This window comes from Phyllosticta citriasiana (assembly GCF_038021145.1).
Source record: "Phyllosticta citriasiana strain CBS 120426 chromosome Unknown IWZ02scaffold_17, whole genome shotgun sequence".
NCBI classification, from domain to species: domain Eukaryota; kingdom Fungi; phylum Ascomycota; class Dothideomycetes; order Botryosphaeriales; family Phyllostictaceae; genus Phyllosticta; species Phyllosticta citriasiana.
The window spans coordinates 534,915-550,761 of NW_027117294.1; positions in this window are offsets into that span (position 1 = coordinate 534,915).

The following is a 15,847-nucleotide window of genomic DNA, read 5'->3' on the forward strand; positions in this document are numbered from 1 at the left end:
GTTACTTATAATTTAATCTAGCCCTATTACCGCTATTAGATGACCGCACGTTAATATTATTACTAATAATAGAGCTCTACATGCCGCCCTAGCCTAGGTATACTATATAGATAAATAGCGTTAGGCCCTTACCTTACCGCTAAATAGTTATCTAATTATTATTAGGAGTAGGAGGATTTAGCTAGAGTAGTTACGGAGTAGTTATCTAAGCTATATTAATGCCTTTCTAATCTAGAGGGCTAGGGTCTTAGTAGAGGCTCTATATAAGGTAGAGGAGGGGTATAAGCCTAGAGGGTATTAGGTAGATTACGGATAAAGGGGTCCTTTCCTTAATTATCTTTAGTTAGAGGGGTTCTAGGGTAGTGCCTATAGGAACTATAAGTAGGGGGATTATGGAGCTCATTATTCACTCTACTAGTAGAGATTAGAATAGATTCTCTCTTCTTCTTTTTACTCTTCTTTTTTCCCTTAGTCTACTATTTATATGTGCTATATCCTAGTAGAAACCTTCGTCCGACGTATGAATTTAAGTATAAATTATTAACCGACGTCTCCTTAGAATAGCTCTCTATAGGGTATAGAGGCTATTTTCCTACTATTATTATTATACGCCTTACGCGCTTCCTATATAGCTTCTCTCCTAGTAGAGCTATAGAGTAGGTAGTTACTAATAAGATGTTATAGTATTTATTAGGCGGTGTTATTATAGCTATAATTATCCTAGTCTATCTTACTAAACCGTACTAGGTAGGCTCTAAAGTAGCTATAGTTTAGTTTTAATTAGAAGTAGGCTAATACTTCTAGTTATCTATACTTAGGGAGTTAGATAGACGTTCTTAGTATAGATAGGAAGTTACGTACGTATAACCTCTAGGATAGTATTATCTATGCTTCCTAGTATTATATAGTATATATTATCTATTCTACTATAGTTCTTTATCGTACATACATCCTAAGGAGGGTAGTACTTAAGTAGTTATTCTCTAGGGTTAGCCTAGTAGCCTCCTTTATAAGGGCGTCTACTTATAGGTTTCCTCTAATCCCTATATAGCCTAGGGCCTATAAGAAGGTAAGACTACCTTATCTAGCTATAATTAAGTAGCCTACATCTATAGCTTAAAGTTATAGTCCTTAACCTAGTAGGTTAGACGGGGTTTAGAGGCGGTATAGTATAGCTTAGTTATCTACGTATACTATAATCTATTATTCTAGCCATTTCTAGGTAGCTAGCTCTATAGCTCTTATAAGTGCCTCTAGTTCTCTATTATATATAAGCTAGTATAGTCTAGTATTTACTCTATATCTTACTACTACTCTTATACTATCTTATTAGGTGTCGTATGCTACGATCCCTATACCTACTCTATTTTCTTTTAGGATAGATAAAGCGTTAGAGTATAGGATAACTACTTAAGTTATATATCCTATGCATCTAATATATGCTTAGGCTTCTTATTCCTTTTAGAGGTAGCTAATCTTAACTTTATATAGCGTAGTCTTTTTCTATAGGGGAAAGGAACCATGCTTAATTAGGCTTTTAGTACCTATTACTAGGTCCGAAATTATGCTCTAGATATGTTTAAGTTATATCTAGCGTCCTAGTATACTCTCTAGTTTAAACTTATTAATAATTATACGTACTAGGTGTTAGTAACTAAGTTTAAAGAGTTATATAGCGTACGCTTAAAGTAACATATTACGCCTTAGGTAGGGGGGGAGAAGGCCTACTTTAATTTCTATAGGAGTAATTAGGGAGGTCTAAAAGGCTCCTAGGATTTAGTATAGTCTACTATTTTAAAGTGTTCGTCCGAGTATCTTAGAGCTACTAACCTACTAGAAAACTAGGGACCTATAATCTACTATACTTTATACGTAAGTAAGGTATAGCTATTAGATAGTAGTAGGGGATAGTCTATATTATATATTAGCTAGCCGTATAAGTCTTCTAAGTAATTACTTTACTTAGGCGTTCTAAATTATCGTATACTACTAGAATAATAGGTATATATTAAACTATATCCTAAGCTATTAGACAAGTTACTTTAGCTATACTATATAATCTCCTAGAAGTATAATTATATCTTACTTAGCCTCATCTAAGCTTATAAAATAGATAAGGTCTATTTTATCTTTATTAAAATTAACGGCATACTAGGTTCTAAGTGAGAAAAGCTAGGTTACTTCCTACTAGAGGATCCGTATATTTTTCTTCTAACTTATTAAGGAGATTATAATTAAAACATTATTAATATACGAGAGGAATCGGACTAAGTAAGAGGAAAAGAGCTTTCGTATATAAATAAGAAATAGGATTAGTAAGACTAGGCTTTCTTAGGGGATTCCTAAAACTATTAGATAAAGGTTCTCTTATTAGCTATTAAAGGAGATCTAGAGTTATTAACCGCTAGTAAATATCTTTACCTATACTAGGAGGGAAGTAGGGAGCCTAATTTCCCCTATTATATATAAGAGCTAGTTATAGGCTATATAATTAAAGGCGCCTTATATATTAAGGAATAGGGTTAATATCTTACGCTATACCCTTCTCTCATCCTAGATAATATATATAAGGATTATTACTATATTAATTACTAACTTCTATAGTTATCTGCCTATTTAGGATAGGTATAGGAGGTAGGTAGCTTCTATAAGCGCTCTAAGATGTTTTACTATAATGTATTTAAGAACTTTTCCTAGGTAGTTAAGTAGGGAGATAACTCTATATACTTTTAGGTCTACGTAATTAGGTTTCCCTAGTTTCTTAAGTATTACTCCTACTACTTCTCTCTAGTATTCTAGGTAGTATCTATACGTAAAGAGGGTTTAGTATACCTAGGTGAATTTTCCGGGAGAAGCGTTATACGCCTTAGTAATCATCCTTTAGTAGATCTAGTCTAGCCTAGGGGTAGTGCCTTTAATCTTATAAGAGTAGGCATACTATACTTCCTTATCTATAAGGGAGGGCTAGTCCTATAGCCCTTCCTTATAGTTTATCTAGTCGCGTAGGGGGATGTATAGTAGTAGGGAGAAGAGTTTCTAATAGAAGGTAGTATACTTACCGTTATATAATGATTAGAGTTAATCTTAAAGGTTACGTATCTAGGGAATCCGCTTAGATCGGGTTAATTTCGTATACGCTATTACCTTATAGATAGACTAGGGTGTTTCTTTTATAAGGAAGTTATTCTAGTACTCTTATTTTACCTACTTAATAGCCGTATTATACGTATTCTATGCTTATATATATACGACTTAGTCCTAATGTGCCCTACGCCTTACTTATACGGCGGTTATCCTTAAGGCTATAAGGAGTAGGGACTACTATAGTTTTTATTACTATCTAGGTATTACCTATAGGATGCTACGTTTAGCTACTATCTCTATTACCTTTATAAGGCTTCGTCTAAGTTAGTCTAGGTCCTCTTATAAGGTCCTACTAGAGAGTATATGTTATGCCCTATTAGGAAGGGCTTAGACGAGTAGAATTATAATCTTATTTAACTCTTCTCGGACGATTTACCTATATTAGGCCTAGTTAGCTTTTTTAACGTTAAACCGTAGTAGAGGTATTAGTATATCTTAAAACTCGTCGTACGTAATAGTAAAGAGAATAGCGTTATAGTTAGATAAGGGGTTCTCTTATAACTACTAGTTAATCACTTAAGCGGTAATTATTAGAGTATATAGGAAGAGGTTAATAACCGTTTTCCTTTCTATCCCTATACGAAAGAAGGTACCCGCTCTAGGCTAGTTTTAGAGTTTAAGGCGGTTTTCCTTAATCTATTTATATAGAGCTTCTACTTTATAAGATTAGGGGGAGAGTAGGTCCTATATTAGATAGTATTCGTTAAAGTCCCCTACGTAGATTATTAGCATGGTAGGGGGGCTATACTTAATGACTCTTTCTATCGTACGTAGGGAGGATAGGTTACCTTATTCTACCTTATTATAGATACTAACTACGCGGATAGTATCTTCTCTATAGGTTAAATTAACAGTAAGGCAGTCTAGGCTAGGGAAAATATCCGGGTAAGGATTTACCTAGACTTAGGAAAGGGATTTATTTAGGTAGAGCATCATCTAAGGACGGGAGCCCTATAGGAAGGTTAGGAGAATTTATATTATAGAGGGGTAAGAGATTAATTATATACTAGCTATATTATCTTATAGTATCGTCTATAGTTCCTAGATAAATATTAGGTAGATGCCTAATTAGATAGCGTCCTAGAGTACTACTTCTATAGCCTAGGCATTCCGGTTTAAGTTAACTTACATAACTTTAAGGTTACCTAATATTTATACTAGAGGGATAGCTTTATTAGACGATAGGGATAGTTTAGGTCCTAGAAGTAATAAGTACCGTTATAGTTACTATACTTTAACGCTATATAGGTACATATTATGCCTCTCTTTATATAGTGTTTATAGTCGTGCTTTTCTATAGCGTAGGGGCTAGTATATAGTAAGCATTTAGTCCTATTACGATACCTAGAGGAGCTATAGCTAAATTCTTAATACTTTATATACTATACGTCTAGAGTAATCCTAAGGGGTTTTATAACCCTTATACTTACTCCTATAAGATAGAATAGCTTTAAGATAGCTATCTCTACCTCTTTTACTATATAGAAGGCTATAACGACTAACCCTACTTTTTAGGTAGCCCTCCTTTCAGCCGAAGTGAGCTAGTATAGAGTTCTAATAATAGAAAGGCTAGGATTAAAGGTATAGACCTCTTCTATAATGAATTATCTAATGTTAAGTAAGCATAGGTCTTTAAGAGGGATGCTATAGGTAATAACCTTATACTAGGTTTAGTTCTCCTAGACTATAGCGTCTAGGAATAGGTAAGTAAAGAGGTCCTTATAGGAGGTAAGAAATTTAGAGTCGTACTAGGGTAAGCTAGTAAGTAGGATGTTACCCTTCTCTATACGTATTACTATTAACATAATAGGGCTAGATATACCTATATTCTTAAAGGTATTATTAATGTTATTTCGTATAGAGAGAGGGTTAAAGTCTAGGAAGGGACTTTACTACTAGATAATAACCTATATATCCCGTAGGGTCTTTAGGGGAGTAGTAGCTAGCTTTATAGTTATCTTTAGGTAAGGAGTTATTATATATAGTTTTCTAGTAGTAGTTACTTTCTAGGCTTAGGTTACGTACGATGGTTTAGCTAGGTTTATAGGAAGGATAACTAGCTTTTATAGCTAGTAAACCTTTACTCCTAGCGTATAAGTAGTATTTTTAAGGGAGTAAACTTAAGTAGTAAGAACTAATAACGTATTACCTACGCGACCTATCTTAGTATAATCCCGTAGAACGTTACTAAGGTTATAGAGTCTTCACTTTTTACTTATATTATACGTAAGATTCATTACGTATAGGATGTAAGAGAGGGCTACATTAATTACCTCCTAGGTAGTATTAAAGTTTAGACGAAATCTAACCCTAGTCCTTTTTCCTTAGTAGGTAGGGTTAGGTTTAGAAGTATCTACTAGGATAGTTCTCTTTAGCTTAGTATACTATTTCTTAATTAGGCCTAGTATGATAAGTAGTAGGGATAATAGGGGGATAGGGCTTATAGGGAAGTCCTAGTCTATTTCCTTAGGTTTATTAGCTAGTTAAGTAGGTAGTAGGCCGGACGGTATAGGGGTATCCTAGTCTATTTCCTTAGGTTTATTAGCTAGTTAAGTAGGTAGTAGGCTAGGCGGTATAGGGGAGTCCTAGATTTTATAGTTACGGCTATCTAGTAGAAGGGAAACTAGGTTAGGTAGGGCCTCCCCTTAGGGGGTAGGTACGGGTATACTTATAGTATAGATACTTTAGAGGGTAGGTTTTTACTTTCTAACTTTAGTTATATACGTATAAGCCCGCGCTATAGAGTTATAGCGGGTATAGTAATTTTTAATTTTTTAAAAATTTTATATATAGTAATAACTTATTAACGCATAGGCTTTTTCTAAGAAGTAGTAGCTAAACTAAAGAAGAGTATATTATCGATTAATTAATTAATTATTTTACGTGTTACTAGAGCTATAGGCTATCTAAGACGGAGCTATCTATAGGGGATACCGCGTACGTTTATAAGGTAAGTAGGGATGCCTAGCTAAAGAATCTCGTACGACGAAGTATAATTCTTAGTATAATGTCGGTATAGGGTTATTATAGATAGATAGTTTATCTAGGCTCTTTTTAGGTAAGGAGGGGCTAAGAACTAGCCTTCCTACCGTTATCTAAGTAGATAGGTAGTATAAAGTAAGAGTAATAATTAATTAATTAATTAATTAATTATTTTACGTCTTACTAGAGCTATAGGCTATCTAAGACGGAGCTATCTATAGGGGATACCGCGTACGTTTATAAGGTAAGTAGGGATGCCTAGCTAAAGAATCTCGTACGATAAAGTATAATTCTTAGTATAATATTAGTATAGGGTTATTATAGATAGATAGTTTATCTAGGCTCTTTTTAGGTAAGGAGGGGCTAAGAACTAGCCTTCCTACCGTTATCTAAGTAGATAGGTAGCATGAAGTAAGAGTAAGGAAAGGAAGGGGGATAGGAAGAAGGCGTACGTAGAAAAGTAAATATAGTATAGGGTAGTAGGTAAGGTAGATTATATATACGCTCTACTATAGCATTCTAGTACTATCTCTAATAGTACTATTTTTAGTTAGTGTTATATAATACCTTTCTTAGCACCTATAAAGGTAAAAAAAGCGGGTAAGGTTTTTAACTAGCAGCGTATATCTTCTAGCTAACTAGTATAGTTAGCTAATACTTATTATAGAAAATAAATAACGCTAAAGAACCTAGGTTTAATCTACGTTAATGTTACTTATAATTTAATCTAGCCCTATTACCGCTATTAGATAACTATATATCGATATTATTACTAATAATAGAGTTCTATATGCCGCCCTAGCCTAGGTATACTATATAGACGAATAGCGTTAAGCCCTTACCTTACCGCTAAACGGTTATCTAATTATTATTAGGAGTAGGAGGATTTAGCTAGAGTAGTTATGGAGTAGTCGTCTAAGCTATATTAACGCCTTTCTAATCTAGAGGGCTAGGGTCTTAGTAGAGGCTCTATATAAGGTAGAGGAGGGGTATAAGCCTAGAGGTTATTAGGTAGATTACGGATAAAGGGGTCCTTTCCTTAATTATCTTCGGTTAGAGGGGTTCTAGGATAGTGCCTACGGGAACTATAAGTAGAGGGATCATAGAGCTTATTATTCACTCTACTAGTAGAGCTTAGAATAGATTCTCTCTTCTTCTTTTTACTCTTCTTTTCCCTTAGTCTACTATTTATATATGCTATGCCTATCGCGATAGCTATTAGATGCTAGTAACGCGAGCATATTATAACTACGCCCTCGCGCGATTACTTAATAAGCCGAAGCTAATTATAACTAAGCCGCGTAAACCGGCCGAGCTAGGTAAGCCGGTAGTACTAATAGATAATAAATACTACTAAGGATATATAGCCTACTTAACGGCTAATAAAACTTCGCGCGGTAATAAGAAGATTAATTTCTTATCTATTTTAATAACGTAACTAAAGTAGTAATTCGCGTAGTAAAGAGAGAGTTTAGTTCTTATTTCACTTCTTATATAAATATATATAGAAGATAGAAGAGTATATAGCATCTTCTATATTTATAATAATTAAGAAGACTTTACTTAACTTCATCTTTTAACTACTTAACTTTAATTAAGTTCTTTTTAATTTCATATACGTCTAACTAAGTAGATAGCCTCTAGGTGAAAGCCTATATATTAGCTACTTAACGATTCGTGATAGATATAGAAGATTATTCTAGGTATTATCCCCGTCCTACTTTTTTATTACCTAAGAGAGGTATTAGAATACCTAAACTAGGTATACTATATATATAGCCCGAGCCTTATATATAACCGTCTATTATTTAAGAAGGAAATTTAAGTCATCTTAGTAAGGCGCATTAGTATTATCTAAGGACTAAAGAGCATTAAGTATATATTAACTATAGAAGTCTTTATAAGGCTATAGTATAGCATGTAAACATTAAGGAGGCGTCCTCTCCGTACCTACTTATAAGAAAGTAGAAGACTATTCCATACGTAGATAGTATAGCTAAGAATTAAGCCTATATAACTAGTACTTAAGAGGAGTCTAGTAGTTAATAATAAACACCCTCGCATAGAGGTACTAAATTACCTTACGAATTAGAGGAAGAAAGAGGATAGGTACTCCCCTTCTTATTATAATCTTTTTACTCCCTGTTACCGGTTAAGCTTAATATATAAGTATAAGAGAAAGGTCTTTTTTACGTAATATAATTTTAGGTTAAAGAAGCTTTTAGGCATATTCTACTAGAAGAAGCTAATAACTATTAATCTAAGAATACTCCTCTTATAAAGGGATAAACCTAGAATATTACTATTTACGCGAAGATATAAATTAAGACTCTTAAATAAGTTATCCTTAACTTAGCGGAAAGGATTTTTAGTTATTAAACTTCATTACGCGAAGATACTATTAAGTTAATAAGTTTATAGTATTTAGAAGAGAACGGATCCCGGAAGAAGAAGAAACATATACTAAGAGTACCTAACCTACCTAAATTAATAAACGGCTAAAACCCTACGTATAAGTATTAGTAGCTCCTTATGAATAATAAAATCTATAGTAATAAGGACTACTTTAAAAGAGGTACTACTATAAATACTAAGGAAGCCATTATAAGTTATATCCTCTCTAGGATATAGGGTAAGGTAGTATAGTGTTTAGTACTATTTCTTTATGTCTACGCGAAGATAGATAATCTAGTCCTTAATACTAACTTATATTACTAGCTTAAGTAAGTATTTAAGAATCCGTACTAGTAAAAGGATGTAAAGAAGAAGCTAAAGGACCTTCGTTATAAAATTCCTATAGATCTTTAGAAGTTCTAGTTAGAGTTCGTATACCTAGCTTTAGAAGCTAACCTTCCGTATAAATAATAGAAAGAGGATTTTCACTCTTTATTAGATCCCCTACTATAAACTCATTTAGTAGGAATTAAATAAGACGACTCTATTTTATTTAAAGAATACCTTTAAAAGGCGTACCCTATCGTATAAAGTATAATTAAGTACCGAAATAGTTAAAACGTATCTTTATCATCCTAGGAAGACCGTATAAAGAAATAATAATAGGAATAAGTAGGTAAATCTACTCTTTTAATAGGTAGAAGTTTAAGAGAATAGCCTTTTTTAAGGTTATTATAGAGATCTACTCCTTACGCGATAACGGAAAATCTAATACGTAAAGGAAAAGCGGAACTCTAAGGTAATATTAGACCCTACTATTAATATAGAAAGTTTAGATACCTTATCTAATAGTGCCTAGAAACCGAAGTAAAGATAGTTAATACTATAATAGAAGAAGAAGGAGAAGAGTGTATAATATTAGAACTATACTCTTCTTTATTAGAAAACGATAAGTCTTAGGGGAAGTCTCCTCCCTAAGATATAAGCTTAGAGCTCTATAAATTACTAATTTATAGGTAAACGTTTATGACCTTATTAGAGGATACCTATTTACCGTACGAACTATAATTATAGCTAGTGGTTATGCCGTACCCGTTTATGCCCTAGTTAATACTAGCGTAAACGGATCTAGCTTTATCTATCCTTAACTCCTTCTATAACTTAGGGAATTAGGAATTAAGAAAAGAAAGATTACTAGTAGGAACCTTAAAGTCTCTAGGTTTAACTAACACATAAATAAGTAACTTAATTTCGTTTATTAATTATAATTCCGTTTCTAATATTAGCTAGTTATAATATACGCCTTCGTACTAGATATTAGGCGCTATGATATTATTCTAGGCCGCTAGTTCCTTATATATCATCATGTTCTTCCGGATTACTATAACTAATAACTCATTTAGTTAGATCCTCTAGACCGAATTTCTTTTTTAAATCTTTTAAACATTCTAAAATTATCCGCATAAAGTAAAGTTTTACGGATAAACCGATTAATTTCTTTAATATATATCTCTAACGATATTAAAGTTAATAACTAAGAAACCTTTTTTACTTCTCTTATAGAAATTAACCTACCTATAAAAATACTAATAGAAGTAGTAGATCTTTATTCTATTATACTAGATAATATTAATGAAGCTAATAAAGATGAAGCTTTTAATGAATACCTTAATAATCATTTACCCTCTAAGTATAAGAACTACCGCGATATCTTTTTAAAATAAGAGTCTAACTAGCTACTACCTTCTTATACGGGAGTTAATCATTAAATTTCTCTTACGTATAAGGATTCTCTACGCCTACTAATAAGTCCCCTCTATAGAATGTCTCTAGAATAGCTTGCCGTAGTAAAGGAATACGTCTAAGAGAATTTAAAGAAAGGATTTATTACTAAGAGCTATATACCCTACGCCTCTCTAGTATTAGTAGTAAAAAAACCCGGAGGTAGTTAGTAAATTTATATTAACTACTAACGGTTAAATGATTAGATAAAGAAAGACTTATATCCTTTACCTCTTATCTTAGAACTCTTATAGAGAGTAGGTAAAGGAAAGGTCTACATAAAACTAGACATTTAATAAGCTTTCTATTAAATCTAACTTTAAGAATAGTCTAAAGAATATACTACCTTCCGCATAAGATACGGACTATTTAAATACCGCGTTTTACCTTTTAGGCTAAGTAACGGGCCTACTACTTTTTAACATTTTATTAACTAAGTTCTCTTTAACTATTTAGATGATTTCGTTATTACTTTTATAGATGATATTCTTATCGTTTCTAAAAACCCGTATGATTATACTTAATACGTCCTTAAAGTTCTTTAATAATTATGAAAAGCGGGACTATAAGCCGATATAAAAAAGAGTAAGTTTTTAACTACTCGCACGAAATTCTTAGGATACATTATCTCTACTAAGGGTATATTAATAGACCCGTAAAAAATTAAACCTATTCGTACCTAGTAATTACCTATAACCCTCTAATCTCTTTAGTCTTTCTTAGGATTCTATAACTTCTATTAGAGATTCCTTCCTAACTATAGATAAATTAGCCGGCTACTAGAAAAACTATATTTAAAAGTAAAGTAGCGATAACTTAGGCTAGTTAAGGAAGAATCTTTTAGGAATCTTAGGAAACTAATATATAGTGAATTACTACTTATAAACTATAATCTAACTTTAGATACTTACATAGAAATAGATGTAAGTAACGGAGTAGTTACGGGAGTTCTATTATAATATTAAGAAAATTATGAATAGAAACCGGTATCCTTTTATTCTAAGGTAATGTTAGATACTAAACTCCGCTACGGAATACCTAATAAAGAACTCCTAGCTATTATATAAGGACTAGAGGAATAGAGATCTATACTTATAGGCCTTTATAAACCTTTTCTTATAATTATAGACTATTAAGCATTAGAACACTTTACTTCTAAGTACTAATTATCCGCATGATAAGTAAGATAGGCTAAGTAACTTACTAAGTACTAAGTCCGGTTTACCTACTAACTAGGAAAGGAAAACATTATTATAGATATTCTTATAAGAAAGTAAGAGTAACTTAAGACTTAAAAAGAGAAAGTAAAGGCCGTATAAGAGTAATATCTTATTCCTACTTCCTAGGTAGTCCTACTTACGATGATAGAGCTAGAAGTTTCTCTACTAATAATTTTCCTTAATGAACTCCTCTACGTGAATAGAGAAAACCTAGATCTTAAACTATAGAGAGAAATAGCCCGTCTTTAACCGGAAAATGAATTATATTAGAAGCTATAGGATGGATTACTTCTTTACTATAGCACATTAGTTGTTCCTAACTAGGATAACCTTCGCGTAAGAATAACTAAAGTAATATATACTACTTATATTACTACCTATCCTAGAATTAATAAAATGCGAAAGCTATTATAGTAATACTATTACTAGCCTAGCTAGACTCGCATAATTAAGAGATATAGCTAAAACTACTATATTTACCGCCGGAACTATGAATTTACTAATAAGATACCTAGCCTTCTATATTCTCTACTAATTCCTAACCGTCCCTAGTAACACCTAGCTATAGATTTTAAAGAGATGCCGTAAGACTAAAAGGGATTTAATTATATCCTTATTATTATAGACTAGTTATCCTAAAGAACCTTTAGTTTACCTTATATAAAGAAAATTAACGCTAAAGGAGTATCTTAACTTTTTTACGATTACGTCTACTAAATTTTCGGAAATCCTAAAAGTATACTATCGGATTAAGGTCCTTAGTTTATTTTAGCCTTCGTGTAGGAGCTATATAAGTTAACTAGTATTAAATAACACTTTAATTTAGCCTATTACTCTTAGATAAACGGAATTACTAAGATAGTAAATTAGGTCCTTATGCGCTAACTATAACCCTTTATTAATTACTACTAAAACGACTAGTCTAATCTTCTACTATTAATAGATTTAGCTTAGGCTACCCTCCTATATAAGGCTATAGGTCTTATACTAGTAGAAGTAGACCTTAGCTTTATGCTATATATATATTATAACTAGACTACTTATATAATAATAACTACTTCGCCCGAAGGTAGAATATAGTCTATAGCTTAGTCTCTCTAAAAAAGAAGATAAGAGGCCTATAAGTACGCCTATAAATTAATTCGCTAATCGTAAGAAAAGAACTACTAATAAGCTAATAAATACCGTTATATACCTAACTTTAATATTAGAGACTTTATCTATATTAAGAAGACTAGCTAGATAACGGACCGGCTAAATCTAAAATTAGATGCTCCTAACGTAGGACTATTTAAGATTACTAGAATAAAAGGATATTCGTACGAATTAGATCTTCTAAAAAGCATAAAGGTTATAAACCTTTTCTATACCGATCGCCTACGTAAAGTAGCTATAGACCTATTACTATAATAGAGATACACGGAACTAGAACCTAAGGTTATTAATAACTAGTAAGAATAGGAAGTTAACTTTATCCGCGTAAGTAAGGTTACTTACGGAACTTTAAAGTACTAGGTTTAATAGGTAGGATATAATTAAGATAATAAGTAGTATGTAGTAAGTTCTTTTATTAGGGCCCCCTAAAAAGTAGAGGACTTCTATACTACTAATTCTTCTACCCCTAGACTACTAAAGAACCTAGAAAAGTAGAAAAGAGCCTTCCTCTAATAAGAATTATGGGAAGAAACGTAATTAGATAACTAACCCGCCTATACTCTAGTAAAGAGAATCCTCTAACGCTATAGTAAATAACTCTTACCCGTATAAACTAATTTATCCTAATCTATTCTATTCCTCCTAATTTAATTTTATCCCTTATCCTTTATACCCTTACTCCTCTTCCTCCTCTTTAGTAGGAACTAGAGCCGACTTCTTAAGTTTAGGCCTTATTATACCTTTAACTAAGTTCTAGAGAAAGTTATTAACCTAGTTATCTATTAAATAGTAAAGAGTAAGGTACTCTCTAGGCTATATCTTATCCTTACGCCTTTCGTATTAATTAGGAGGACGAGTACTAGTAAGGTTACTTACGGTATAGTTAAGGTTACTAGTGCCCTAGATATAGTTCGCGTAATAACCCTATAAGAAACCTAGTAACTTATAGTAACTATAGAAGATGTAAGTAGAGAGATTATCCTAGTACTTAGTATAACTAGTAGCCTAATTAATACCTATATATTAGATTAAGTAAGCATCGCGTAAAGAACTATGAGATTCTATAGATATAATGTTAAAATAATCCTTAGAAACTAGGATAATAGCACGATAAGCTAAGTTACTAAGGCCTAATATACATATTACGCGTTAGCTAGTTTCGTTACCGCTAAGGGATTTCTATAATAAGTTAGCTATTATGTAAGGATAAGTAAGTAGTAATATATACCTTAGCGAGTTTTTTAAAGGCCTTACGCGGGATAAAGACTATAATCTTATTAGAAGCATCTACCTCTAAGTCCTAATCTAAAGGTTCTACTAGTAATTCCGTAGGTAAAGTAGCTAGACGAATAATACTACTATCGTTACTTTCGTACGAAGGTGTACTTAGTAGTACGCTAACATAATAGCTACTAGAATATATATACGAAGGTAAGGTAGGTAAATTAGCTTACATAACGTTCGTACGAGGATTTATAGGTAGAATAGTAATATATGCTAGCTCTTAAGAGCTAGGTACTATACCTAGACTAGTTAGCTTTACTTTACCTTTTTAAAACTCTAAATACATAGACGATTAGCTAATTACGCGTAACGTCTTATATAACGGTCCTAAGTTGCCTTAGTATCCTCTTAAGGCATCGTATTACCTTTAGGGCGCTTAGAGCGATAAAGTTAATTAGATACTATCGCGTAATAATTAGTTAAGCGTTTTTAGACCTACTATAAATAGAAGGACTTACTATTATTACTAGAGCTAGTTACTTAAGTAAGAGATAGGCTAAGAGTAATAGGAAGATATAATAATAGAAGTAAGGTCTATTATTATTATTAAGGTAGTAGTAAAGAAGGTTAGTTAAACTATAAACCTAATAATAAGATATACCTAGTAGTCCTATACTTTACGCCCTTACTAAAATAGCGCTAGTTAGTTATCTATATAAGTACCTAATAAGCTAACTTAGGCTTCCTATTAGGGGGGGAATATTATAATAGCTATTAGACGCTAGTAACGTAAGTATATATTAGATACTAGTAATATAAGTACATTATAACTATGCCCTTACGTGATTACTTAATAAGCCGAAGCTAATTATAACCGAGCTACGTAAACCGGCTAAGCCGTATAAGCTAGTAGTACTAATAGATAATAAATACTACTAAGGATATATAGCCTACTTAATAGCTAATAAAACTTCGCGCGGTAATAAGAAGATTAATTTCTTATCTATTTTAATAACGTAACTAAAGTAGTAATTTACATAGTAAAGAGAGAGTTTAGTTCTTATTTTACTTCTTATATAATTATATATAGAAGATAGAAGAGTATATAGCATCTTCTATATTTATAATAATTAAGAAGACTTTACTTAACTTCATCTTTTAACTACTTAACTTTAATTAAGTTCTTTTTAATTTTATATATGTCTAACTAAGTAGATAGCCTCTAGGTAAAAGCCTATATATTAGCTACTTAACGATTCGTAATACCTTTCTTATAGTAATAATTAGTTATAGTAAGCTAGTCTTATAATAGTAGGATTAAAGTACTAATCTAAGTATATAGGTAGAGAATTAGCGCTTTAAGCCTAATACTTTAACTATAGGATCTATCTAAGGATATAAATAGTTAGAGACCGTAATATAATTAAAGTAAGTATATAGGTAGAGAATTAGTACTAAAGTCTAATACTTAGGCTATAGGATCTATCTAAGGATATAAATAGTTAGAAACCGTAATAATAAGTAGGTATAGAGAGGATACCTCCTTAAGGTTTATATACTACTTTATAGTCTCTAAAGACTTCTATAGTTAATATATACTTAATACTCCTTAGTCCTTAGATAATACTAATATACCTTACTAAGATAACTTAAATTACCTTCTTAAATAATAGATAGTTATATATAAGGCTAGGGCTATATATATAGTATACCTAGTTTAGGTATTCTATGTATATATGTAGGTGTTACGGTCATGCAGTACATTACGTCATGCCCGTACGGCTGTCGTCCGTAGCCCGGTGAGGACTGTAGACCACCAGGGTTTCTGCTTTCCCTCCATCCTGTAGGTACAGCAACTGGATTTACCCATCTGTGATTGACGGCAGCATTCTGAAAGGCTTCCGCGTCGTGACAAGGGCTGCTCACTGATCCTTTGCCACTGCAGC